This window comes from Phyllostomus hastatus, unplaced genomic scaffold (genome assembly GCF_019186645.2).
Source record: "Phyllostomus hastatus isolate PE091 unplaced genomic scaffold, TTU_PhHast_1.1 phas_contig_137, whole genome shotgun sequence".
Classification (NCBI taxonomy): domain Eukaryota; kingdom Metazoa; phylum Chordata; class Mammalia; order Chiroptera; family Phyllostomidae; genus Phyllostomus; species Phyllostomus hastatus.
Window position 1 is genome coordinate 7,135,076 of NW_025333583.1, and position 26,525 is coordinate 7,161,600.

Consider the following 26,525-nt stretch of genomic DNA (forward strand, 5'->3'; position numbering starts at 1 on the left):
CTTGGCCTGACTGAGGCTTATCTAGAACAGTGAGACCAGAACTGTGGAGTCCCTAGGAAGTGGGTTATAGGAGTAATTACTGGAGAAAAGAAAGATAACTGGGGACAGAGACCAGTGGAGACATAATAATTATTTTCAAATATTTGAAATTCCATTTTAACCAAAGGGGATTGAATTTACCCCACAAAGCTCCAGAAGACAAAAGTCAGATCAATAGGTTGAAAATCTGAATAGGCAAAACTGAGCTCAGTGCAAGGGAGAATTTTCTAGTAATTATGGCTTTTTAATAAAAAGAATGAAATACCAGTATCACCAAGGGTATGAAAGCATGAATAGTTTTATACAGCTGAAATGGGAATGGAAATTGGATCATTCTTTCTAGAGAGGCAATTTGGCAATGTATTCAAATAGACTTAAAAGCACATATTTTTTATTTCAGAAATTCCTCTTATAGACATTTACCTACATGATTACAAATGCTGGAAAAAGTTTATAAAAAGATCAACTGCATCATTTTTGTACTACGCATTTTGAGATAACCTAAATCGCCACTCTACATGACATTACATCTACGTGAAACATGTAAAATAGAATACTAAGCTGTTATTTTAAAAGCCCATGGTAGGAAAAAACTGTGGAAACAAATATTTATAATACACTATTAGTTGAAAAGAGATATCAAGCTTTCTGTCTTAAAAACAGAACAATATACGGAGCGAGAGAGAAAATGAAATGAAATAGGCCAAGATATTAGCATTGCTGCCTGTAAGAGAAACAGCACGTTTGTTTTTCCTTACTGCTGTGTTCTCATCTGTCTCAAGTAAAAATATATACATTTTGCAATCATAAATACACAAAAAACCAAGAAGGCTCAGAACATGTGTTTTTGCATCCCTGGTACCTAACACAGTAGGAAGGCTACACAGTTGTTTGTTGAATAAATTAACAAGTTAATTAAGTGTTGTGTTTTATGGCGTGAATCCTCTAAAAGAGTTCATGGCCTCCCATACTGGCCATGTTCGAGCAGAGGCTGAAGGACTTTTGGCAGATTTGGAGGGCATTCTTGCTGTGATTTAGGTGAGTGTTTCCCAAAAAGAGGTACGTGGGAAATCTAAAATGCTCTCCCATTTCCTGAAATAACAATTTCTAGTGACCACCCCAAATGTACTGGGTCACGTAGAGGGTATTCAGGGCCTTCACACTGACTGTTCACTGGCCTGAAACCCTCAGCTGGTGTCTGAGAGCTGCTTGCTGGTGCAGGGTGGCACCCCCACACGTAGGAATTAGGGTGCAGAAATGCTAGCCAGCCTCACATGTCTCTGCTGGGGACTGAGTGCGTGAGTGAGCAGAGGCCCTAGGTATAGATCCCGATCCCAAAGCATTGATCAGGAAGAGAGTAGAGGGGGTCCCCTCGCCTAGCATTTTTTTGTGTGATGCCCCCTCTGTTCAAAACCCTAGAGAAGAAGAGAGTAAGAGCTCCCTAACATTCCCCTCAACAAGTATATTGAGGAAACAGAAGTTTTCCTTGCCTGCATCCCTACCTTTGTTTCCCAACCATTATTCACAATCAAATACTGTACAGACTCTGAGCAGAGGACCATTGCTAACTATCAAGTCGACACAATCAAATCTGTCTTCTGTCTCACATGTGTTCTTTCACTTGCTCTTACAATGAATCATTAATTAATAAATATCGGAATAGATATTAACTTGTGTACAACTACATCCATACGCTTACTTGTCCCCCGAGACTGTTGCATCAAAACCTTAGGTTAGTTTCTTTTTTTTTTTTTTAAAGAAGATCCTTTTTTTTTAACTTTTTTTTTAAGATTTTATTTATTTATTTTTAGAGAGGGAAGGGAAGGAGATAGAGAGAGAGAGAAACATCAATGTGCGGTTGCTGGGGGTTCTGGCCTGCAACCCAGGAATGTACCCTGGCTGGGAATCAAACCTGGAACACTTTGGTTCCCAGCCCGCGTTCAATCCACTGAGCTATGCCAGCCAGGGCAGGTTAGTTTCTAAAGAGACTATACACAGGGTCCAGCAGAAGCGAGGCCTGCTTGAGTGCGGTTGGTCCAGTAATGAGATGGGTGTGATAATTTATAGTTTTAATTTGAAATTTCACCTAAAATGCCATATGGTGTGCTTGAGTGTGACACTGTTATGTGACAGAATTATCTGCTTATGGTTTTGTAATAAAAGATTCTGTCATAAGAAACGGAGCATTATTTGTGCCGGACCCTGTACGTTTCTGTGGTGATAAATCGGAATATATTCCTCAAATTCATTTCCCGTCCTGTTTTTTTCCTCCAGTTAAGACTGATATATAAAGAAAGCCTCTTATTCCCTACTAGATCACGCCATTCAATCCGTTCACGTGTAGGTGAACTAAAAGTGTCTCCAAGTACACACGCACACACGTTGCAGCCACTCAGGATGGATCACGTGTGAGGGCTACCCTTGACACCAGAAACTCCAGTTACCCCAGGAATTGAGCGTTGACTGGGTCCTGATTTATTTTAGGCAAATTAGGTGGTATAACGAGTAAAACAAATATTCCAAGGATCAGATTTAAGTGAACAAATGTAAAGGAATTCAGGTATAAGTCTGAAGTTCACGGTTATTCTTCAGTTGTGGCAAAGTCTTGGCAGCCGCGAACATCAGCGAGTGTTCTGCCGTTCCAACACTAACACAGCCCCGCTCCGCACGGATTTACAGAAACTACGGCCAATCTGATCCACAGCTACCAACCTGGCAGGCTTACTGGGAGTACATGGAGCTAACTGCACTTCACAAGACAAAGACGACAAAAACTCTGCTGTACCGAAAATGATCGTTTTCAGGGGGGGGTTAGAAAAGAAAAGTCACTTTATCGGCCATTGCATCTCCACCCGCATGTAATACTCTGCAGGCGCCACGCCCCCCCCGCCACTCCCCCCCCCCCCCGACCCCCGTGTTTGAAACGTGCTGTCGGGTGGCCTTCCCAGTGCTTGAAGCTGCCCCAGGCCACAGCCTTGAGACAGTAACTGGTGACGAGACCATCTGTGCTGGGCTCGTGACTAACCCAGTTAAGTCCTGTATATCAGCTTTTAAGATCTGGTGGGCAGGTACATAAAATTGCTCCTCGCGTGGCTGCGGAGAGATGCGTGGTAGGTTCCCTCGCTCTTCAGACCTGCTGCTTATGAAGAGGTCTGCCTCCTTCTTTGCTCTCTCGCTGCCCTCCATTTCCAAAGACTGGTTTCACATTTCACCCAGAAAGCTTCCGCAGAGATTGCAGACCAACATGGCCATCGCGTTTAACAGTTTAAAATGTTTCCACAAACATCCTGTAAAATGCTCACAACAACCCCGTGAAGCCCATGTGCTTACTTAGGCAGATAGAGGACTCGGAGCTCTGAACTACTGAGTAACTTCCTTAAATACACACACACAAATGTGACTTGTACAGGCAGCTGGAAGGACAAAATATATACATAAAAATGGACATTTATTGAAAATGGCAAGTTGTGGCACAGCCTCTTTTTTTGCGACCCAGATAGACCACCTCATTCACTGGCACTGTTTTCCTAATCAATGAGGACCAACTGGTGGCCCGAGGGACACAGCAAACCACCAGGTGATGAAGGACACCCCAAGGATGAGACACTCCTGGATAACAAATGCTGACACATGCTTCCTCGTAGCCCACTGGTCCTGCGTGCACCCGCAGCCAGCTCTGAAACACATATAATACTTTCCTTCTCAGGTTTCTAGGAACTCAAGGAAGGGCTTTCAACAAAACAAAACAAAACAAGCTTACACATAAATTATTGGTAGTGTTAAATTCTGTCTCTTGCTCCCTTTGTCATCTCTCTCCATTTCTGGTCACATATGTCTAGGCATAAGAACCAGGCTAAGTCGGAAAAGTATCTGAACAATCGTTTACAGTTCAAAAGCACAATTTGGAATTTGAATAGAAGGATCCAGTGTATGAGTGACCCTCAAAACACCCAATCATTCAAAGACCTAATCGGAGCTTCTCTGCGGGTCACAGCACTTCAAAGGTGGACTTTTGGAGCCACAGATGTTCAAGTGGGAAGGAAATATAGATCCTCTAATAGGAAACTCTCACTTTTCCCAAAAAGGAAGGCCTAGGGACAAGAAGTGACACTTTATAGGTCATGCAATGAATTAATGTCTGAGCAAAACCTAAAACCAGAAGTCCCCTGGCCTGTTTAGGTCTCCCTTGCTGTGATTGCAGAGGAAGAAGGGGCCTGCTCACGTGGGCAACCATTCCTGGGACCAGTCCGTTCAAAGCTACATCGATGTTTTTTCCCTTCCTATGAACAGGGGCCAAGGAATATCTTTTCACTTCTTATTTCTGAACTTCCTCAAGGACAAGTAAAGTGGTATTATCTTGAGGCCAAGACATTAAAATCTTGAAGAACTTGAGACATAAGAACATAAACTGCCTATGTAGCCCCTGCAATATATTGGGGACCAAATAAAAAGTGGTAAATGTTAAAGGAGTGGCCTGCAGGCACAGAAGGGAGTCTCAGTTGAAAAGCTGGCGTGATGGCATATGACTTCAATGGACACCAATCCATTGGGAGAGGTACATCGCCCCTCCCAATGGCCTGGAGGGTCTGAGAGAGCACAGAGTTTTTCCATTTCTTTTATAACCCATCAGAGACCCAGAGTCAGTGCTCAATAAATTCTTCTTGCATGAAAGTATAATATACTAGATTCTTCTTTTAGCTTTTAGAAATTCTCTTTAGTAAAAACTCAAGAAATATAAATTGCCAGAACTCGCTGGAAAGATAAACAAAACTTTTGATAGAATAATAGTACATAGAAGCAATCTTCAGAAGTATTGAATTTAATTTCCTTGTATTATCAGCAAGGAAAGTGAAGTCTAGTTGGAGAAACCCTCTTGCTGAAGTTGTACACACCAAAGACAGAGCTTGGAAAAAGTCCTCGTTCACATGAACCTTCAACACTCCCAGAAGTCTCAGAGTGACCCAGTTCTGTGAGCCACTGCATCACAGAGAGAAACATTGAGACCGTGGTAATTGGTCCAGTTGTCCAGGCATGGAGCAGAGACCATCAGCTCCAACACACTACGCCTGACACCACCCTGCTCTTGAGTACCATTCAAAATCCACCCCCTCGCCTGGCGCCATCTGCATCCTGCTCTGTGCACTTAATCTGACTCACTCCCTCTCCCTTCCCCTCCTTCTGAAACCCTTCCACTAGACTCCTCTCTAGACTCCATTCTTTCTCAGAATATTCTCCTTGCCTCTTGTCTTAACTAAAACTCAGCTGTCCTCTACTTCTTTGAAGACTGCTCAGTTGAAAGAAACCTTTATATTTCTCACTCATGTGTCAGAGCATCCTCTATAATTCCTGTTGCTTCTCCTAGTCCAGCACTACCCACCCCCCACAGTTTGTGCCAAAACCCCTGAACTCTTGAGGCTCAAATCACGCAAATATATCACAATGCTCTCTAATGGTTGTGGTCACCTACCAACCTCCTGGTTACTCTCCTCCTCATTCAAGGAGGACTTCAGTCACTAGTTCCAGTCTTCCTCCACACCACACTGCTTTTCATGGCTTAGGAACATGGACGAATTATCAAATGCCATGACCTCTTAGATCCCAGATCTACTCCTACCCAGGGATATGATGTCAAAGAATGGAAGCTTTAGCACAGGAAACAATAAACTCTCCCATCTCACTAGTCATAATATGGTAAGTTCTACAATATAAGAAGTATAAAGTACTAAAGAAACAAAGCTAGGGATTTTATTAATTCTCACTCATGAAGTTGTGAAAGTATACATGGGAGTGGCTAACACTTGTGATAGAACCTTGAAAGATGAGTATCAGTGGCAAGACAGATGATGGCAGGAGAGCACGCCAAGCAGAGGAAACAGCACAAGTGGAGCCATAATATGACTTCAAGGTTGGAAACAAAAATAACTCAATATGGCTAAGAAATCAAGTGTATTGGGGTAGGTGAATAAAGATAATGAAAGTGCATGGCTAGGCCAGATTAGGAAGTGTATTTAAATAATAAACCAAGAAATGTGGAATAAAGTATATTAGATAACAAGCCAAGAAATACTGAAGGTTTGAAGAACTGCATGGTCAGATTAGTGTCTCTCAGTTAATGACTGCACAGTGTGATGAGCAGTTTAAAAGTGGTAGAAGTAAAGTACCCTTGGATCATGGGCCAGGGAGACGTTAACTCCACGTCAGTAGCAAATTCTTGGCAGAAGCTGAAGTCCACGATATTATTTAAAAAAAGAAAACTGTTTTTATGGCTAGTAATAACATTCTGATTTGGTCAACTTTCCATGCTGAAAGCAGAGGGCAGGTTGCTTAGGTTCACACTGGTGAAAAGCAAAACTTGGGTGTTGGGGGTACTTCCCAGTAGCACTGGGCTGTCAGTTCCCATGGCTCGCACCCAGTCACCAGAGCTGCCTTAAACACTCAGAAAGCTCACATCTAGAATAGACTGGGAGTTCCTTCAGCACCACCGAAGACCGTTGAAGTCTTCAAGAAAGCCTGAATCTGAATCAACTGACTGAGCTTGTCTTCCACTACAGTGGGAGGTCTGCCCCCTCTTTCAAGACCAGGAAGACCCTTGGGGTCACTATTGAAGCTCCAAATAATCTGGGAACTGAGTAGTTTGAACAAAGTGAGTATTTGCTGGTCTAAATTATCGACCTGGGATGCAACTAGTTTATTTACACAATTGTCCATGTTGTGACAAAGGGAGATTTGTGTGAGTCGCTGAAATTCAAGTCAAAGTCTTGGTTTGACATAGTTTTGTTCTTACCTTTTGTACCTGAACCCCTACCTACAAAACATAACATTTGTATGGTTTGTGTATGAAAATACATGCCAATGAGATTGATAATTCTGACTGAATTGAAATTCTGTTCAGACATGTATTCTTTTTATTTCACTGAAGTGTTCAGTTTGACTAATAAACAAAATAAACACTTTAATTGAATTCAGGATCCACCTTCACCTTTCATTTTTAGAGTGGTTAATACGGTTTTCTCACATAGATATCCTTCAGTGACTGGAAAATAATGGAGTGTAATTTTGTTGCAGTTCATTTTTATGATTAGATTGAAATTTCCTGTGTCAATTTTTTTCAATATGGATGTGCCTGTTCTCATGGCTCCCGATGTTAATACTTATTTCCCTGTGAGGAAGTGTATTACAACGCCCCTCAGGGATCTTGTGCATGTGCCTGAGATGACCTCATGGATCATTGCAACTAACACATAAGTGCACAATACAAACACTTCTAGTTCAGGATTTTTAAAAAATCACTTATTCTGTCTTATGAAGCCAAACATGAAGTGGAATTTCCTATAGACATTACAAAAGGGCTGCTGAAGTGATAGTCCCGCTCTCGGGTAATGACGTCACTGGCGTGACTCATCCCAATCTGAGAAGCAGACCAGGGTGTGTGCTGCTACAGGTGGCAATGGCGTGTTTTGTTTGGGATCAGTTGATCACTACAGGATATATGCACGTAGATTTATTTAAGTTAACTTCCTTTTAAGGAAACCTGTAAAGAAATATGCACAATGCCTCATTTTGAAGCTCTCAGAAACTAATCTCTTCAGGATGAGTTGCAATTAGGTACATCTTGAATTACATTGAATTGCAACTTGACATTGATTCTAGGGAAAGCTACAGCACAGGGGAATTGAAGTTCCCATAAGGACTTCCCCATACGCTTACACACTTGGGGTCTGTCAGTTTGAAAATTTGAACAATTCAGATTTGAAGGCCTCTGGACCTTTAAGGTATTTGTCTTTGGACACAATTTAGCACAATCCCACCAAGACCTGTCTGTGGAAAATACAGAAGTGTATTCTCCCATCAGGCCACGGGGCAGTTCTCCAGCTGTCACAGTGTGGCATGTCTGACCATCAATGTCTGCCTACAATGCCAACTTGTGTCTGCTTTATCTCCAGTCCATCTGAGTATAAATGGATGTTTGCAAGGCCTTGAGACTCTACAAGTCACCTCAGCTGGGATAATAATTGTTCTTGTAGCAGCAGCTAGGCTATTTCATGGACATATTGGGTTGGCAAAAAAAGTGAATCAATTTTAGAAAGAGCGTGTAGCATTAGATAAAGCCCAGGTCCCCATGGTCTTATCTGATGCTTCAGTTTGTTTTCAAAAAATGAGACGCCCAGAGGTATTGGTGCTCTATTTTAAGCAGACCGAGAGTTTAATAGGAAGGTGCCGACAAGCAGATGAAAGGTCATCAGGAGACACTGCTGTGCATCTAACGGAATTGTAAGTTTGCACCCTGCGATTGCATCAGGCACAAATACGTTTACTGTTTCAGACAATTCCAGAACAGAACGCCTGCTCTGGTTTGCATCTATTGTAATCAAGAGGTTGATAGTTATCTAAATCTCTCTTATTATATATTTTTTCTCTTTTGAATAGAAATACAGCAGTTTCTCTGAACTACATCATTTTCACTCAGTCATTTCATTACAGTGTTGATGACGTAAGAACTTAACTCTTGTTTATATCCCTTAGCCTGAATTGGTATTGTTGTACATTGTTTTGCTTAAAGACATTGCGTGAGGACTCACTGTATAGCACTCACTCTTGGGGCTGGGCACTAAGACGAGAAAACAAAGCACAAACTAGGAGCAAAAGAGACAGGGTTATCTGAAGCGATGTTACAGCAGTGGTATTACAATAGTGGCCAGCAGCTGTGGGAGTTGAGGCTTATAAATAAAACATAAAATATATGAACCATTTTGTTTCTGAACACATGCACTGAGGGTCCAGGAAACCGAACAGGCTTAGTGAGACAGAGTAAAAGTAAAAAGTCCAAGGAGAGTCTCATCGTGGATTACAGATGAAAGTTGCGTTTAAAACTTATTCCTATCATGTAAAAAGGAACTGAACGGGGGTGGGGGGGGCGGGAATAGAAACAAAAAAAAGTGAATAGCAGAACTTAATCTCTTAATTGGTCTCTCCGCTTCAATTGTGTCTCTGCTCCATTACCTCTCCTCGCTTTGCTCAGGGTTTGCTCCTGAAACACGGAGCTGAATGTATTACTATTTCGTTTAAAATGTTCAGTGACTCCCCGTGGCCCACAAAATTCTAAAATCTAGAATTCAAAACCCTCCGTTGTTTGTGTCCAGTCTACGATGCCAACCACATGTCTCACGCCGCCCCCAGGGGGAGCGGCCGTTCCAACTCCCCTTTTCGTCCCCGCAGTCCCCACTCAAACCCTTCCCCCTTCCGCGAGCCCCCGCTGCTCCTGCCCCAGATGGAGGGATTCCGGAAAACAGAGAACGTGTCTTAATTCTAGACGATGTCGACGAGTCTTGCTGGATGCAAAGCACCGTGCTAAAGGATATACTTTTCTTGTCTTATTTAATATTGACAACAGCGCCCCGAAGTAGCCCATTTTATACCCGGGAAACTGCAGCAGAGAAAGTTTAATGAACTTGCTCCAGGTCACACAGCTAGCAAATGGTGGAACTACAGCCAGGTTATCAATTCAAGAGCCTCCAGAGCATGTCCGTGAACTACATTACCTCTCCTCGTGCGCCGGCTCTCCACCAACAGGCGCAATTTCTAGGTCGGTGGATCAACTAATGGTCAATAAAATATGGTTAAACCAAAGCCTCACTAGGCAATATAAAGGAAAGAATAAAATGGTGTAAAGAGAGAGAAAAGTGCATTACCAAGAAACAGAATGGAACATTGACTTCAGAGAGAAGACATGAAATAAAAGAGGAAATGTGGTTTTTCTCAGCAAATCTGGGTAGTTGTATAGTATGTATCGTCCTGTGGGTGAGAAAGGACATCAGAAGGAAGAACAGTCTTGCCGTAAGGAACTAGAGAATAACAACGCTGACTCTGGAAGAATCTGGAGAGGGCGATGACCGAGCCTTCACCCTTACCTCCAGGGAAAGTCAAGCTCTGATTCAAGGCTTCAACGGTTTACTGAATGAACCTCCACTGTTAGGTCTTGAGGGAGCACACCACAGCTAACGCGGGGCGTCCAAGCTGAAGACTTACCATGTAAAATAAAATCAGAGAAGACAGTTAGATGTGACAAGAGATCCATCAAAACGGCGATGACACCAAGACAAAAAGTCCACGTGACAATACAGTGCAAGCAACACAGATCAAATGAAATGAGGGAGAGACACCGAGTCCTGGCTGGGGACATCTGGGTCGGCTCTTGGACAGGGGACTGGGGTTGAGCAGAACAGAATACACAGAGTATGAGTAAGTAGAAAGCAGTGAGAGAGGCGTTTTTTTATCGAATGTTAAAGTATATGAGCCAAGATCTCTTGGGGATGTGTCTGTCACAATATTTTCTAGGGTGTATGCCAGAAAACATGAATCCAGCCAGATGTTCTGTGGAAAAAAAGAGTTAGTGGTTAAGTAAGCCTTGGACAGGCTGAACTATTCAGGCCTCTTCCACACACTCAGCTCTCACGAGCACATTGAAGGCTGTGAGCAGCCCCACAGTAGTAGCGGTGCTACGACTCATAGTATAATCGCAGCAGCAACTCACGTTTATTGAGTTCTCGCTATGTGCCAGCCACGGTGTTAACGCTCCGCCTGGAATCCTATGTATAACATCCCGTATGTGATGTGTGTATTACTACCCCAGTGGATACCTAAGGAAACCAAGGCTTGGATAATAAACCAGTCACCAGTGTCAGGCAAGCTAGAAAGTGATAGGATTTAGATTTTAAACCAAGTACTGTGACCTCAGAGTGCATGCCCATACATGCCACACCATTACTGCATCCCACTAAACGTTTTTATGTAATATTTTATGCACACCTTTTGAACCATACATAACATATCTACCTTGTTCCTCGTTGTTACCAGTATCTTCCCTTTGACCTAATAAAACCGTCCGTTGAATTCAGCTTTCTGCATGAACCCCGCGTACCAAGAGGTGTCCTGTCTGGCTGCTGCGTTTGGCTGTGACTTTGGTCTAGTTCTCTTCCTCTATGAAAAGCCTGCCATCCTGATTTAGTTACTAGACAACATCCTGCAAATTGGGGAAATACCATGCTTAAGAAGGACCTGATTTTGACTCACAGAGCAGATCAGTAGTCAAAATTACATCATCTTCTGACCCCTTTCCACCAACTTCTGCCTTCCCTAAGACAAAATGCAAAACAGCCCTAGATTGGTACATTTATTATGACTCTGTTTCATCTTCCAGAATTAACTAAGAAAATATCTATGACATTGTCTTACCTCTTTATAGTAGGTATGTTATATTTTACAAAATGAAGCCATTTATAAAATATATCTGTAGTATAAAAATAACCTTTGTGCTGACAGTATGGGTGTGCTTTCAGAATTCCTTCCAGGAAAATGCTGACTCTTGGGCAACCTAACCCCAGGCTCATAATATCGGGGTCTTACAGACCAATGCCTTGTGAATTGCAAGGAAGGGAAAATCTGGTTAGAAAAAGTATCAGCACCATCCTATGGAACATGCATTTGGCATTTGCTTTGTGTATCTGCCATTAGTAGTATTTCGGAAAAGGTGTTTTTCTGAGAGAGGCTGGAACTTCCAGGGCCGGGCAAAGCAGAGAGGGAATTCCCATGATGGTTTCACCTGTGACCCCGCCAGGTGACTCCCCAGAAGGCTCAGTGGCATCCACCAGAAGATGAATGTCTTCAGAGAGGCGGGTCAGGAGGGCACACTGTCCAACCTACAGTCTGAGAGGAGATAACCCCGGTTTCCCCAGTGCTCCCTACCTGCCCCAAACTCCTCTTCCCTTTCTTCCTACCACGTGAGCTCCTTTAGCAAGGATCCCTGGGTTGCTGCCATTCCCTGAATTGCAATCTATTTGGGTAATTTAAAAAACAAACACCCCCATCAAGCTTCATAATTGATTCCCGATTGATGGAAGGTGCCACCTTTCTGCATTTGGCCAATATGTTACTATAAATTTTTTTTAAAAAAATCATTCAGTGAGTTTCTCAGGCCCTGCCAAAAGCATGATTTACTTGGTGAGCCTTCGGAGTATCTCTTTCCTGTTGACAGCTGGTTTTCTTAAACAAGTTAGTACCTGCTGAGATGGGTTGGATTTTATCCGATCTACCAGAGCTGATGTCTTTACAAATACCCCAAACCCCCCCACACATTGATTATTTGTGAACCACCACCATGTCGTTAAATAGGCACTCCGTGAAGAAAGAGAAAAATTGCAGCTCTGTCCTGGGAGGCTGAAATACAACTTGCTAAGTAAGCTACACTCGATTTTTCCCGGGCAAGACACGTGGTGTAATTTTTTCCTTTTGATTACATGATGTCAGCGCACACTCCATCGCCTCCTGTATAAACTGACACTTGACAGGCCTATTTCAATATATTCGGAGCCTGCACCAGCACAGTTATTGTTTCCAAGCCTCTAAGAGCAGTCAGAAGAAAGCGGGCGAGTTTGGTTTGATTACCAGGCTGGAAGGCTTGGAGGGGGCCAGAGCCGCTCCCTTTCCGTAAGCCTTCCTGCCCAAGGCCTCCGTATAATGGCCTTGAGAAATACCCCTCCTCCAGGGAAGGTAACGACGGTTCTTACTGGTTTCAAAAAAGAAATATGTGTTCTGCCACTGCAGATCCAGAGCATAATGGACACCTGCTAGCCTCCAAAGATCTCATGCCTAAATACGAAATTGGGAGACATTAATCTGTGAGAAAGAGAATTTAATTCTTGCCCAAAGGTTTGAGGAGGCCTTTAAGAAACATAACCACCCCAGTACGACTGGGTCCTCATTAACCATTTTATGACTATCCCTAGGGCAGGTGAGTGCGCACGCGTCGTGTGTGATAGAAAGGAGTTGAGGGTGGAAGGGAAGGTACAGCAGCTGTGAAAAAGGAGGATTGCTTTGTGCACAAGTCCTGTGCTGAGTTAAAATGTTTTGTCTCTCTTCTCAGCCACACTGCTTCATGCTGCGGGAGAGGAGAAGACATGCCCGTGTCTCCTGAAGCCCAGAACTTGTGATTATTACTCAGAGATTCTGGCCTGTTTGGAAACCCACCAAATGACCTCTTGGTAAGCAGAATCCAAATGAGGATACACGCTACAATACGTCTCTACAAGAAAGTGAATGTACCCACTTTATGGTTTTTTACTACCCCAAGGGATACAGAATCAGTTCTTGCTAAGCTGGCATCTTTGTAGGTCAGGGCTTTGCTAAGGCCAAAGCAAACTAAGCTCTTTTGTTCCAGGAACTGGCTGTCAGACCGGAAGGGAGAGCACAACCCTCCAAGGTGGAAGTGGGTCTGGTTCCTCTCCCCGAGGCGGGGCACGTGTACCCTTTGGGCTGGCTGAACAGCTTGCCAGTGCAGCCGCTCAGAGAGCTCAGACCACCTGCACAACTCCCCCCCGCAGCAGCCCCTAAGCACTCTTCAGTGCGAACTTCAGGGCTAGGCACGTCTGAGCTTACTGCCACGTTCCCTCACTGACTCTGTGATGCTGACCAGGTCAACGTCTACAAAACAAGGTGGAAGGCACTCCTAGCATGGCTGTGAAAACAGCATGATGTAGCCTATGACGCTCTGAAACACCAAAGTTCAAACATGTAACCGCTTCCACCTCGGGTGTTTGCACCTAGGAGTGATCGTGGTTATGAAAGAGAGGTCGCCTTATCAGTGGAGGCTCACCATGGACAACACCTCAGAGTTCCCGTTAACAACCTTCAGCTGTCAGCAGACAGACGCGACCTCCTGCTTCTGCCATCTCGGTTCTCGAGAAGACGTTACCCCCTGCTCCTGCAAGGCAGTCCGGCCCACACAAAGGGCAGCCCCCTTATGGATTATCAGGGCAACGAGGACAATCCTCATCCCTTCCCCCAGCGGTGTTAGCACACCCAGAGGTGAAGTGGCCGTGCTATTCATAGGGCCTAAACGTTAGGGCCCTTTAACTGCGATTGCCCATGCCAATGCCTCATAACAACTTTGAATTTATAGTATTAACATTCTTCTTTGTAAAGAGAGCCCCCCAACTGGCATACACTCTGGACCCTCAAAAATAAAGACCTGCCCTTGGTCTCACCATAAGGACAGTGTCTTCACGACTTCACAGCTAAAGAAATGAATGACCTGAGGCCATCAAGAAGAAACTCTGAGCTTCTTAACTCTGGCCTCAAGCGTAAGCTCCTACTTCAATCACATGCTTTTCCAGAGGCACGGCCTCCATCCACCCTGGGTCTCATCTCCCTTCTCTGCCCACCGCCCAGCCTGCAAAACCTAATTAGGAAAAAAAGCGAGCTGGGGATTTGGAAGGTCCACATCTTACCAATAACCACAACTAGAAAGCTCATATTTTTGTCAGTATAAGTGGTAGATAATTTTCACTTAAGTACAAATATGAAATTTTGCCTCAGACTAAAGCAACCCTGATAATTATACAGTTGCAAATTATTGTGTTAACAAAAAAAGGTCTAAATTATCTCCTTGCAGCACTTAATGAATTCAGCCACTTAATGAATTCCCCAAATGCACTGCCTTTCCCCCTTCCACTGACTTTCCCCTTGCAACAGTAAAACTGCATGTCTTTTGAAAAGAAGAGGGATCCCCATGCCATCCCTACAGAATACTATTTATTTGCCAAAGGAAAAATTCAGGGGGGGTGGGGGTGGGAAGGGGAGACTAAATTGCCTTTGATCAGTGGGAATTAGTTGCGAAAGCTCAATAAAAATGAAAGCTGGGTTTGACTGTGAGTATGTTTAGGACTTCAATGATGCAATCACCCAAATTTAGAATTTATAAGGTTGCTTTGTTCGGCTCCTGCAGCTCGGTTCCCATGTAAATATTTGCTCTCAGGGCAAAACACATGAAGCATCTGGATGGAATCTATTCTGGCTGCAGGAAGACGAAATGCCAACATTGTAGAAAAACTGTCCATCTTTAAATTAAAGTCAAACCCAAGCAGCTTGCACCCTCACCAAAGTCTGTTTCTCTCCATCTTTTCTAACGACATGATTTAAATCATCTGTGTGGTGAGTCTTTTTTTTTCCTATTCTTCACAATCTTCTGGAATAAATGCGGTGCTTGTTCACATGAGGAATTGATAGTTTGTTGCCATTTTCCATGGTCCTGACATTTGGGAACATTTGTAATCAATAAAGGCAAACACAAGCAAACAAATTTGATAAGTGTTTTAAGGAATAAAGATAGAATATTAAAACAGGATTCAAAAGAAGAGCCCTTACCCCAAATCTAATAGATTTGTAGTTTGAAATGTTTGATTAACTATCTGTCATGTCATCCAGCCTCCATCTGCATACGTAAGGCAGCTTCTCCTCACTCACGTTTGCCCACATTCCACGCACGGCACTGTACTATTCAGGCACCAGTGACAAGTCAGCTCACTAACGTCTGTGCACTCCATTTGGCACTTGGAAATGACAATCAGCCAGTCCTCATCAAGGCTTAACAGTCAAATTCTGGTCTGTGTCCCACTATCTTCCTTTCTTTATGGCACTTTTCTTCCATTTCTTCGTTAGCAGAAATGCCCATTTCTCCCTTTGCCACATGGGGACGCGGGATCACCCATCAGAGCTGCAGAACCTGCAGTACGTCCTGTTTCCCCACACCTCTCTCCACGCCAGCACCTCCGTGCTCAACGTCGGACCGCACAAAGCCATAATCCAAGCAGGGCCTCTCACCTACATTCAGCTTTGTTGACAGAACTGGTCTACCTGAGCTCTGTGGCATCACAGAAAAACCCCCATTCAGCGTTTCATGATGGGTTCCAGCAGAATATGGTAATATTTTCAGATAAATTGTATCATGATTTTTCTAACAGGGACCCATTATAGTGACAGCACCTTAACCCAAAGAAGTGACCCCGAGATGAACATGAGAAATAATGTTGGGAGGGCAGGTGCCCAGCAGGACCCCACGAGGCAGAAAATTGTCAGCATCTCTGAGGTCACACGTCCCAGGAGGCTCCCTGTCTGAACTTTTCGCAGAACGAAGCTATTAGGACTACAAACATATTATATTGCTACCTAATTAGAGCAAAATTTTCCCAACAGCTTTGCAAAGTATCCATGGTTTTTCAGTGGCCAAGGATCTTCAGATTGTTAGAAAAGCAATCTGGGAAGAGGAAGAGATGGGGAGTGGCAGCGTGGAGCCTAGCACTGCTCCAGAAGGCCTACTTCTCCCTTGCTTGTAAACAGTCATATTTCATTTGTAAAGAAGTGGCCTGCTAAGTGACTCTATTACCCTACTTAGTTAGGCTGATGAAATTCATGCAGAAGAATGAGAGGAAAACCTCATCTGTCTCTCTTGCATCAGTACAGTCCCTCTATTGCAACTATTTTGCACGATTCCAGAATTGATCTTATACTAGAGAGCCAGACTTCTTTCTCGAAGATAGTAAGGACAGGGCTTTGGAAACTCTCTACATGCAAGAGATTCGTGTTCCCCTGTGGCTCCAGCTCAAAGTGTATATAACTATACTTTTTAGGTAAGGATAGGAAAATTAGACACGCAGACCAATTAAAGCATCTAACATCAAAAAAGTAGTCATGATAGAGGTGCAATGATTCCTGGTCATCACAGGATAGGCAAGAGCATCATATCATAATCACTTAAAAAATAACCCTGGGAGAGGCTCTGTGAAATTATTGCTGCTCCATGACATCCAGAAAGGCCCAATGGCTTTCTCTGATGCTCACACAGCATAAAACCTATACACAATTACCGAGATCGACCGTTCCTATGCTTATCCCCAGATTACTAAGGATGGAAGCTAAATATAGAAACCAAAAAAGGGAGGAAGTCATTTGACAATATTGGTTTCTAAAGTCCCTGGGCCAGATATCATCGCTGAAATTAAAAATAAACTTGCTTTACATGATCCATATGAAAAATACTACACACCCTATTTTCTCTCTTGTGGAACTTGGAAGCATGGTGATGGGGTGGTTCAGGATACAACTGTGCTGGCTGCTTCTCTAGTAGAGAGCATTTATTCCACTCCCATTTGTGTGGGTGAAACACACTCTGGAACATGTTTCTTAGCACATTCCGCCTACTTCCCATCTTTGCCTCCTTCTTTAGGAAACAGTCTCGAGGACATAGACCCTGACGGGATGAAAATGCAGGCTTGGGTATGTGCATTACTTCCCAGGATTAGAACAACAATTGAAGAAACATGGAGACAATGTTTTAAAGAAGCTGTAGCATCTCCAAACAGCAAATACAATACACACATTACTACTGAACCGCTTGCAAGCAATTACCAAAGCGGAAGCCAAAGGCCGTTTTGCAGCTTTTGCCTTATTTTTTGAGAAAGAGAAATATGACAAGTAAAGACGCTGTCAACAGGGAGGCCATCCATGTCCAGAGAATGCCTCAGCTCCAGAGATAGGGGCCCCGTCTTCTGAGTCATCTCTGTTTCTTATCATTCTGCAGTGGGTCTATGTTCAGAGCCCTGGACCTTGGGTTCTTCTGAACCTCAGATTCAATATATGCAGAACAATATTAGTGTTTATTTTTTAAATCTTTGAAATTTGGAAGTCCACATAAGTAACTATAACCTTCTGATAGGTCTGTCCTATCAGACCTACAAAGGTCTGTTCAGAACATATCCAGCCATACAAAGTAGAGGCATTTATTGAAGAAGATACAAGGTACAAGAAACATTGTACACAAGACAATGATGCTTCAGTCCCCTTGAAAGTAGGCACCTTGGGACGTCACACAGTTCTCCCAGCATCTCTTCCACTGCTCAAACGCTCTGCAAAACCCTTTGTTGGAATTGCCATCAGCTGCCCCTCTGTATTTTCCTGAATCTCATCAAAAGTCTTAAACCTCTTCCCCTTCAAAGGTGATTTTAGTTTTGGAAAAAGCCAGAAGTCTCAGGCAGCAAATCTGTGCTGTAGGGGTGTTGAGTCACCTGAGTGATTTGATGTTTGACCAAAACCCTGTGCATAAGATGTGATGCATGAGCAGGGATGTTGTTGTGATGAAACTGTCAATCACCAGGTGCCCATAGCTGCAGCTGCCTGAATCATCTGAATCGTTTCCATGGAGGAATGTTCAGTCTTAATACAAAATTTGATGCAGATTCATTGTTCTACTTGCTCAGTCATTTTTAATGTGATGGCCACATAGTATATACTCATGCTCACTCAAACTCAATGGCATCTACTGCCCCCCACTGACGGATACAGTAAAGTCATCACTATTCATACATGCACATTCCAGTCCCTTCTCCTTGGCTGCCAGGTTACATCAATGTTGTGCAAACCATTCTCGTTAATAATAGCTGGACTTTTTCTGGACAGACCTCATATGTTGCTCACGGTCCTGAATTATGCCATTAACTAAGGGCTGAGTTCTGTCCTACAGAAGAATCTGCCTCCTGGTGCTGGGAATCCCTCTCCTTCCTGGTACAAACACCCAGTGACAGAGGAGTAAGTACCCATAGAGAAACATAGGTTCTGGCAGGGAGGAAACAGGTGCTGGTCAAGCTCTGGGTACCTCGGGACCAGGTCTACCGTCAGACCACCTCCAGTCTCCCTTCTCTGGACTTCCCTCCTGGCAGGTGAGGTTCTCTAATAGTTACTCAACTTGCATTTTTGAGTATTTGGCTTTTCTATTCTTTAAAATTATATCCTTCTCTCTTGATGTTTATTTGAAGAGATTTTCCTAAAAGGAACATATTTGAACTTAATTTGGAATGACGTTTCATGGCACCGTTTTTCTTCCCTTCACCTAGTTTTTTTTTCTTTTTATTAAGTGGGATTAGTCACTCACACTCACTTAGAGTAGAGGGAACTAACATGGGTATACTTCCAAAAGCTTCTTTCAAACACATTTAAAAGCTTCCTTTACTAGCCATCATGGGCCACCTTCCTTGGAAAGCAGACTCTGAGGTCTGCATCAGGAGGTTTATGGGGTAGTGCACTCAGGAATAGCACTGGCAAGAAGTGAGGGAGGCCAGGCCCAGCAGAGAGGAAGGTGGAACTGGGATCCAGCTGCAGGAGGGACCTGGTGGGTCCTATGAGGAGCTCAGGCACTGGAACGGCCTTCAGAATTGTTCCACCTAAGGCCAAGGTCCTGCTGTTTGTACCCGCATCCCTACATCAGCCAGCTCAGAGATGTGGACTTCCTCCATGCACAGGATGTGTCCTTGGACAGAGAGACTTCCCTCCAGTGGAGGACACTCCTTGAAGAGGGACTCAGCTATGGTCTTCAGTAGCTAATATTTCCACCAGTTATGATATTACATTCTATTCTTTGCTAGCTATTTGCCTGCTATGGAGCGCTCTTCCTATCTGAAAATGGCTGATCACAGATTGCATTGGTCCCTTTTCCTAGAAAAACTTACAAGGGGAAGATGAATAGAACAAACTAACTAAAGCCCACACCAGTGCAGCTGGTTTTAAAACTGCAACTTGTACTCTTTCCTCCCATTCTACATCCCTCCTATCCATGATCAGTCCCTGTTTTGGGCTTGGTAACTTTGGTGGGATAACCAAAACTCTCATCCTTGAGGGGACTCAGCTCCTATTAACAGGCTCTTCTCAAGCCTGGACACTTGTCCAGGTACCATCAAAATAGATGAGAGTGTGACAACTCATGCCTGAGTGGGCCAACCAGTGCCAGGCAAATTTTTCTCTGCCCTCACTGCATAACACCCATCCCATCTTTTCTGGATGATAAGGTTCAGTTATCCCTGCCATGCTGGTGACTGCATTCCTTGTTGGTCTTCTGGCACAAGGATCTCAAAGTGATTGATGGGCAGCCAGACTGTAAAGCTTAATGGGACATTCACTGTCCCCTGTTTTCAGTGCCTCTATGGCTCAGGACTTTCAGATCCCAGAGTTGTGGGTGCAATGATGGCAGGGCCACTCCTATTTCCACCTCTTGGTTCCCAGACCAACTATTCCTTCTCTTTGGGATACAGCACCTTATATAATAGTCACTGATTTAGAGTGTATACTGCAGCCTGGAGGAGGGTTTCCCTTTCTTGCAGAAAACAATATCTCATCTGGTGCCTCAACGTAGCCTTCGAAGGCTCATTCCATCACTTTATCAGGACATCAGGTTTGGAGTGATACGATTTAATAGGACTAGTGAATTCCATGGCCACATACCTACCATCACATCCCCTGTGGTGTAGAGTAGGTCCCTTGGTCCAGTGCAATGTTTTGCAAGATTCTGTATCATTGAATCAAACTGCCCAAGTCCTCAATGGTGCTGGCAGGAGAGGTAAATCTACACCCAAAATATCAGCCTAGTTCTATCAAAATTAATATCTGCTATTTCCAGGATAGAAGAGGTTCAGTCTAACCCAATCCCTACCACATAGCAGGTTGGTTTCCTCAAGGAATAATGCTTCCACCTCAGATCACTACCCCTCATCCTTCCCTCTCTGGCCCTAGGCCAACCAAGCAAGCATTACAAATGTCTTTTCTCACTGCACACACCTCTAATACCATGATATTTGCTGGATTATGTCTTCTGATCACAGGCTGGACCTGCTGCAGAGCCCCGTCCAGACTGCTCTGTCACACTTGAAGCAGGTAGCTTTTTCTGTTACTTGGTCAATCAATCAGAGCACATAATAAGGAACTGCTCTGGGAGTTCTTCAGCCATCCTGGGACCAAAGGTAAATGACTTGCTGGTCATGGACCCAGAAAACCTGGGCCAAAACTCCCTAAGTCCTCACCCTATCCTAAGTCAGCTCAGATGTTGATAATCTTCTATACTTATCATATTAGAATTTGTGCAATTGTAGTTGCTCTGAGGAAGCCTTGCAGTCATCAGTACTGAACATATACTTGCTGGGGTGTCACAGGGTCCTTCCTTGTGAGGACTCACCGTCTCCCTCTTTTCAGTGGGTTCTGGGTCTGACAACCAGCTCTGTTCAGGAAACTGGTCAGCAGATAAAGACTTTCGATTAGAGCACTTGCCTTCTCTCTACTGATCATCCACCCTTATTTGCTTTGGTTGTATAGACTGGCTAATAATACCCCTGATGGCTGACCATTTATTTTACCCCCAGCAACACCAAGATCTATTCACCATCTCCCTTGCTCTTTTTAGGTCAAGCCCTTTGGTTCCACTGGGATCTTGCCCCTCATTATAATGAATGCACCCACTTTACTTCTGCCAGTTATGCACTATCAGCTGGCATCTATTATTACAGAATCCTATCATCTGCATTGTTGTCAGGGAGCCCACACCTTTGACAGTATGTCCCTAAATCAGTGCTTGCCTACAAAGAACAGCCTTCTTTGTCCTTAAGAATGCTGGTCCCGTCTCACTAGCACATTGCCTATTGTTTTGGTAGATCAAGTGCCCCAAGGCTTTCTCACTGAGCATAGTCAGCTAGTGGGTTCCCAGTCACAGGTCGTAAATACATTACAGCAGGCCAAAGTCCCTGAGACCTTTGACCTCTTCTTCTACACAAAAGTCTTGCATTTCTGATTCACTTACTGTGGGCCAACACTTCATCTGTACTTTCAAAGGTCAACCCAGTGTTAGGTGGACATCTCCTGGGACCCAGCCAGTACTAAATCTTGTACTGCAGCAGCGTGCCCACAGCAATAAACTCTCCCTTATCTAACTTTGAATTCTTTCTTCCTTGACCCAGCACCATCAAGATCCAGCCCATTATGTGCTCTTCAAGCAGGGGGTTCACACCCTCCCTGGGAATAAAATCAGCATAACCTGCCATAACAAAACTCCACAGATTGGATGGTTTAAACAACAGACATTTATTTTCTCACAGTTCTGGAGCCTGGAAAGTTGAAGATTAGCAAATTCTGTTCTGGGTGAGAACTTTCTTCCTGCCTTGCAGATGGCTGCCTTCTTGCTATGTTCTCAGATGTCTTTTTCTTGTGTGAGGGCACCAGCCCAATCCGATTTACAGCCCAATCCTTATGACCTCATTTAAACTTTATCACCTCTTTGCAGGTCCTGTCTCTAAACAGGGTCACATTGGTGATTAGGGCTTCAACATATACATTTTAGGGACATGAACACTTAGTTCATAATACTGAGTACTTGCCTGATAATTAAACAGTGCATCTGGGAGAGTGCTACTATATTCGTAACTGTTATCCAAATTTATGTTCTGTCCTGCCGTGATATAATAAGAAATATATTTCGTCTTTGTCCCTTGTTTCAGACACAGAACTTCTGAATGATAGGAGTATTTTTTGCTTCTCATAAGGAGCCCTTTTTAAATGTATGCTGATAAGCTCTGAATTTAAGCTAATGAAGGTGACTGAGTGAGGGGTCCCCAGCTAGCCCAAGATGGGATTTTTCCCCAGAAAGACCAAATTATTAGAGGATTGAAACTTTTAGCCCCACCCACCTGCCCTGGGAAGAAAAGGGGTGGGCATGCTGGTGATTAAGCTCTATAATTACTCTTGAACAATCAGGAGCAATCACCCAACAGCACAGTCCCTATAATTACTATTTCCCCTAAACTTCACAAATGTAATTGCTCCTGCTGGTGTATGACCAAGTTCTAAAATCCCATTTTACATTCTCCCTGAGACCACATTTATTATCAACTGTCATAAGTCAAGGTCAACAGGATTAAGATTATAAAATTCTGAGATTTTCATGCAGAAGGTTTACTGAGAAATGTTCTTGGAAACCAAACTTGTGGGGCATGAGGAAAGACAATGGGGCAAAGGAAGAAGTTGAACTGTAATGCAGGTACATGAGGAGCTTCTAGAACTGAAATTGCCCTAATTGAGACAAAGAAGCCAGAACTTTTTACACTTCCATTGATCAGGCATCAAATTCAGGCTTCTCCCAAAAAGACATGAAACCTTGAGAGAAGCAGTTTTCTTCAGTAAAAGGTAATTCCTGGAGAGTGAATCAACCATGATCCGTCAACAACCATGGCCCTAAGGTGGGAGTGAGGGCTCTGGGTGGTACCTTTGTGCTGTATCACTGTATCTGTTGGCCTGCCTCATGAGGCAGGCCACATTTTACCCAACTGAAAGTGTCCGTTCTACTCTTGTTGACCACAATGGAACCTTAGGTCTCCTAGGAAATGTTTGGCAGTTCTGGGTATTAGGATCACAAAGGCATTCTTTTAGTAAAGGAAAGGAAATGACTCCTACTTCTACCTAACAAGTCACACTGCCACACCAACCTCCCAAATATGGTCATGGGAATATTGATGAGGGAAGGAGGGAGGGAAGGGAGGAGGCAGGGTGGGAAGGAGGGGGAAGAGATAAAGAAGAAGAAGAAGAAGGAGAAGAAGAAGAAGGAGAAGAAGAAGAAGAAGAAGAAGAAGAAGAAGAAGAAGAAGAAGAAGAAGAAGAAGAAGAAGAAGAGGAGGAGGAGGAGGAAGAATAAGAAGGAGGGGGGGAGGAGGAGGAGGGGGGAGGAGGAGGAGGAGGAGGGAGAGGGGAGGAGGAGGGGGAGGAGGAAGGGGGAGGAAGAAGGAGAGGGAAAAGGTGAATAAGAAGCAGAAGGAGAAAGAGAAGAAAATACTGTGGTGAAGGAAGAAGAGGAGGAGGAACAGGAAAAGGAACAGGAAGAAGACAGGGTAGAAGAAAGAGAACACAAATTTCAGTAGATTATACCTCTATCTGTCTATGATAAGGAAATATGACACCATATTTCTGATTTTCTTTCATTATCATTGTAGTGTGCCTAGCAGATTGTTGTCTCAATCAGCTGTCTGGCTTCCCCCACCAAAACCTGGATCTGGACCCTCCCCACACAGCGGGTGGTGGTTCTGCTATGAGTTGGGCTTTGATAACTTACACTTCTCACACCTAGAGTTACTTACTCTTTTCCCTTTGCATAGACCTTAAGAAAGCAAAGAACAGAAGTGAACAACATCAAAATGTGTTCCCACTTTTAGAAGGTTAGAGGTATCTGAGTTTCTTTGGAGCACTCAACATTCTTCCTTTGTTTCCAAGACAGGACTCTGTTCCCTTACTACTTCCTAGGATTGGCTAACACCCCCTAAAACTATTTTACAAAGTTGTTTTGGAGTAAAGTCACTTATTTCTTTCAACACTTGACAGTATCCTACATTCTTCACTTTCACACCTTTAAGAGAATGTATTAAAGTCAAGTTACAGTCCTGGAATCCCAGTCCTCTAGTCCTTGACCCAGTTCCATTAGATTTATGTGATTCAGTGCTCCTGTAGCAAACAGAACATTAAGTCTGCTTCAATATCTCAATTCTGCTAAAGGATTAGAATTTATTGAGTATGTTTCAGCAGGGAAAAAGTACCACAAATACTTGCAATTGATTATTAAACCCTAAAAGCAGGGTCAGTTTTGTAATTTAGATAGAAACAATAAGCAATACATGATTTTTGTTTTACTATGCTAAAAGAGAATCAATTCTAATATCATAAAAATTATGCCATTATGTTTTTATACTCTTAATAGTATACTTAATAGGACAGTGTTTCATTTCAGCTCTTTTAGGTGCCCTAACAAAGTACAAAATGTTTCTCATAAGTATGTGTGAAACCATTTGATCTATAAATTGTCAGACAAAAGATTTTATCATGTCTATTAGTATTTGAAGCAGAAAGTATTTTTGTGATGGTTTTGTTGAAAATGTGTTTTCTGTAAGAAATAATACAAATATAAATATGAAATAAAACTGTATTGAGTACAGTAGAATGGACTGATTTATTTGTTTCTTTTTTTATTTTAATCATTGTTCAAGTACAGTTTTCTCCCTTTTACTCCCATTCCAGCCCATCTACCCCACCATCTCCACTTCCCTCCCATTACCACCCTCCCCCTAGTTTTTGTCCGTGTGTCCTTTAAATTTGTTCCTGTAAACCCTTCCCATTCTCCCCTGAAATTCCCTCTTCTCTCCCCTCTGGTCACTGTCAGACTGTCCTCTATTTCAGTGTCTTTGGTTATATTTTCCTTGTTTGTTTGTTTTGTTGTTTAGGCTCCTGTTAAAGGTGAGATCGTATGGTATTTGTCTTTCACCGCCTGGTTTGTTTCGCTTAGCATAATGCTTTCCAGCTCCATCCAAGCTGTTGCAAAGGGTAGGAGCTCCTTCTTTCTTTCTGCTGCATAGAATTCCATTGTGTAAATGTACCATAGTTTTTTGATCCATTGATTTACTGAGGGGGATTTATTTGTTTCTTCATCAAACATTTAATAATCAGCAACACTGTGCCAGGCACAGAGTAAAAAATATAAGAAGATGCCAGTGATCTATTTGCTCACTTCCAGAAGTTCTCTGTCTAGAGCAGAGGAAAGGCACATTCAATTATACAAGTGGTTACTAAAAGCATTAACACTTTTAGTTATGAACCTCTGGACAAGGACCAAGAACAGTAAATAGTAGTACTATATTTTAGAAATTTTTTTCATTTAACCTTCTGTCTGATTCTCACAACAATCTTATGAAACAGGCATTACTGTTTGTATTAGGTTAACCTGAGATCACATAGCTTGTAAGTAGCTTAAGCCCAACTCTGCACCCAAATTCTCCACTCTTTATACAATAACACCAAGAGTGGGCAACCTGTCCGGTCCATGAGCCAAAGCTGGTCTGCTTCCTGGTTTTATAAATAAAGTTTTATTAGAACATAGTCATTCACATTTGTTTTCATGTTTCCTATGGTTGTTTTCACTTTACAACAGCAACGTTGAACAGCTACAGCAAAGATAATCTCACCCACGAAACTAGAAACATTTACTGACTTCACAGAAAATGTTTGCTGACTTGTGTGTATACCTATCAAGTGATTCTCAATCAGGAGCAATTTTGTCCCCCAGGAGACATCTGGCCATGTCCAGAGACACGTCGTTTGCCTAGACTTGGGTTGCTACTGCCATCTTGGTGGGAGGAGGCCACAGATGCTACTAAACACCTGTGTTGCACAAAGGTTGCACAAAGCAACCTTCCACACCAAAGAATAACTTATTCAGCCCAAAATGTCAGTAGTGTTGAGGCTGACAAACATGGCGATTCCAACTCCTCTACCTAATGAAATTTGCATAATCGCATTATATAGCTTCATGAAATGTATAATTTTAATTCTGTAAGACTGGCTAAATATTTGCCATTTTTCTGTATGTTATACCAGTGAGTTGAACATTGACTAGAATTTTCAATATGTTTATTTTTCTTTGCAGGCTATATGTTTCATATTATTGCATTTTGAAATATAATCTGTAAAATTGACCATTTAAAGATGTGTGTAAAGATAAATGATGAAATAATCTTAATTAATTAAATGATAATCAACTATCTTTTTTAAGATTTTATTTATTTATTTTTAGAGAGGGAAGGGAGGGAGGGAGGGAGGGAGAGAGAGAGAGAAACATCAATGTGCGGTTGCTGGGGGTTCTGGCCTGCAACCCAGGAATGTACCCTGGCTGGGAATCGAACCTGTGACACTTTGGTTCCCAGACTGCGCTCAATCCACTGAGCTACGCCAGCCAGGGCATAATCAACTATCTTTACATGCTCTCAAAACCAACCAAAATGACAATGAAAAGAGTTTTTTATTGTTATAAC